Genomic DNA, 3556 nt, shown 5'->3' on the forward strand with positions numbered 1-3556 from the left:
CTCAGTCACAAAAGGACAAATACTGCATGGTGCCACTGTTGTAAAACAGGACTGACCTCGGGGTTGGGGGGAGACTGAGAAAGAAGGGCTCAATAATGTATACTGCATTGAAACAGATGAGGGAGAAAACTGTTTAAAAGGAATATGTTATAAGGTTTTATTATCATGACAGGAGTCAAGAGCAAAGGCTGTATAGTGGAGTGGACCTGGGGGGAGGGATTGTAAAACAATGAATTTTTCTTTTACTTTTCCAAGAGAGTAGTGTATTAGTGGGGAGGGTTGGGAGGGGAGAAAAGTGCAACAATGAATGAATGAAAATCCAAAGTCTCTGTAAATTTTCATTGAAATTAATAATAAATTTTAAAAAAGAATACCTTTCCAGAACAAGACCAAGTTTATGGCCTCTACCATTAGTGCTTTCCTTGCCTATGAGAGCTGATAGTGTAAGCTTCACCCCAGACTCCGAGTGTAGCCCACTCTATATTAGTTATTGACTTTGCAAAAAATCGAAGTGATGAAAAGCCCAAACCAGTGCAGATGCTACTTAATGTCTAAGGAAGGTTTACTGAAGTGTCGAGATCTTCCCATACTTTCTAATGAATTGATCCTCCAAATACTGTCTCATTAATGACGGTGGTATGTGACTGAAAGTTCCCAGTCCTATAATCTACTGCAAAGGTATCTCTTGTTGGCTTTGACAATCTCAAGTCAGTTGGCTTTCATTTGAGATTGTCAAAGCCAACAGGTGACTGGCAAGCCAGCTCTTGTAACCAAAGACAGCTAAATCATGGGTTGGTTACAGGTACAGCAAAAGCAAAGTCAACATCACAACCAAATTTAATGCACGTCCTCTTGTAAGAAGAGTTGATTTCATCACCTTTCTTGGTTTTGGTGAGAAGGTGGTATTAAACATCAGTTTCAAATCTTGAGAAATTTGGTCTTTAACTGTATCTTCTGCTGTTTCACTTTTTCCGTGAAAGTCAGACCATACTCACACCACTTATATTTGGTTCCAGAGTCCTAGCAACTTTACCAGTGTCCAAGATGTTGAGAATTTCAATCCACTGCATGCCCTTAATTTCATATCGTTTTACTGGAAATGAATCCTTTGTTAAAAATATCACAAGGTCAGCATATGAAGGAGGATTCTCATTGGCTTTGTACAGCTCTGTTTATGGACCACATCGGGAGATCTGGTGGTCTCTTGAGGGGGCTGCTGTACCACTCTGCTTGTAGCTGAGGCTGCTCAATTTTGTTTAAAGTTGGCTGGTAACTGCTGAAGCTGGAGAGCAAAGTGAAGGTCCTGAGTGACATTATTAAATACTTGGAAGTTGGGGAGCTCTGGTGGCCTAGTGGCAAGAAGCTGCAACTACAATCCCAGAGGTGCACAGTTCAAATCCAGCAGATGCTCTGCCAGGGAAGGAGGGGCAATCTCCTCCTGTACCAGTCAGATCTGATTTGACGGTACACGCACACAAAAATAATAAAGTAAAAGAAAAATTAAAAAAAAATACTTGGAAGTAACTACAATTTGATATGAAAGTATTTATGTTTTCTAGTAGTGACAAAGTCACAGATACTAAAACTGCAATCCATAATCAAAATAAAAAGTCCATAAATATCCCAGGAACAATAGCAAAGTTCAATAGCAAACAACAGATGCTGGTGAGGTTGTGGAGATATTAAACCCTTATTCACTGCTGGTGGGAGAGTAAAATGCTGCAACCACTATGGAAGCAGTCTGGCACTTTTTCAGAAAGTTAGAAATGTCATTTGACCCAGCAATTTCACTATTGGGAATATACCGTAAAGAAACCAGAACTGCCATCTAAACAGATGTATATACACCTATGTTTATTGCTGTGTTATTCACAATAACAAAGAGATAGAAGCAATCCAAATGCCCATCAATAAACACATGGATAGAGAAGCTGTGGTCTATTCACACAATGGAATACTAAGAAGCACTGAAAAATAATGAACTTAAAAGATTGCATTGGAGTGTCAAGAATCCAAAATAAAAGGAAAACATGTTGAAGTGAAAGAGCTGAACGTACTATTTCAAAGGGCAGCTCAGGAGGACAAAGCAAAGTATTATAATGGAATGTGCAGAGAGCTAGAATTGGAGAATAAAAAGAGAAGAACTCACTCTGTACTTCTCAAATGGAAAAACAAATCTAAACCTTGTGTCTCAATATTGAAAGATGTTATAGGCAATATATTGAAATGATACAGAAAGCATTAAAAGAAGATGGAGGGAATACACAGTCACTGTACCAGAAGGAATTGACTGACACTGAACAATTTCAGGAAATACCCTATGAACAAGAACAAATGGTAATGAAGGAGGTAGAAACTCAGATGCTTATCAAGTGATTTGAAAAGAACATGGCCTAAATCTGGAGTACTTTAGTCCTCAAACTGACATGATTGCTCCTCTAAGTAATTTGAATTGAATTTTCCCAGTGTAGTAAGTCTCCTAATCTCCTAACTGCTGGTGCCAATTGTAGATACAAGTTAAGATAAAGCTGTTGACAGTTGAATTTTTTCTCCATCTATCATGATATTGCCTATTCCAATGGTCAGAATATCTTTACACTTTTATTCATTGTTGCACAATTTCTCTCCCCCTCTCCTAGCCAACCCAGCAATGAACCTCTTGTTCTACATTGTTCTCATATATATAATGCATAATCAAATATTCCTTTCAGACAGTTCTTCCCCTCATCTGTTCTAATGCAGTGCTTACTATCTATCCATTCTTTCCCCATTCTCTCTTCAATATCTTCCTCATGTTCATCCTATTGTGTTAACAGCGGTCTTAGGCAGTTATGTGTCCTTTTGTGACTGAGATAATTTCACTTACCATAATGTCCTCAAGGTTCCTCTATGTTGTGTAATGTTTTACTATTTCTCAGTGCTGCATAATACTCCACTGTGTGATGGAACCATAGTTTTTTCTCTCCATTTGTTTGTTGTTGGATATTTGGGTTGTTTCCATCTCTTTGCTATTGTAAATAATGCAGCAACAAACATGGGTGTGTATACATGTTTGAGTTTTGTCTCTGGTTTCTTTAGGGTATATTCCTGGTAGTGGAATTGCTGGGTCAAATGGTATTTCTATTTCCAACTTTTTGAGAAAGTGCCAGACCACCTTTCACAGAGGTTGTACCATTTTACAATCTCATCGGTAGTGATTAAGAATTCCAATCTCTTGACAGGAGTCTAGAGCGATGGCTACATGGTGGAGTGGACCTGGGGGAGGGTTTGTAAAATAATGAAAGAATCTTTTCTTTTACTTTTCCAAAAGGGTAATGTCTGGTGGGGGGAGGGGAGCCTTGGAAGGGGACACATCTACAACAATGAATGAATGGAAAGCCAAAGCCTCTGTAAATTTTCACTGAAATTAGTAACAAATTTAAATTAAAAAAAAAAATTAAGTTAGAGTAAGGATGGCAATGGAACCACCTTACCTCTGTAACTTGATTTGTGCCACTATTAGAACCTCTACTCAGAATATTACTGCTTTTCAATTTTTGACTACTCATGCACTTTT

The sequence above is a fragment of the Elephantulus edwardii genome, unplaced genomic scaffold (genome assembly GCF_000299155.1).
Source record: "Elephantulus edwardii isolate Elephantulus edwardi_28Jun2011 unplaced genomic scaffold, EleEdw1.0 scaffold00028, whole genome shotgun sequence".
Taxonomy (NCBI): Eukaryota; Metazoa; Chordata; class Mammalia; order Macroscelidea; family Macroscelididae; genus Elephantulus; species Elephantulus edwardii.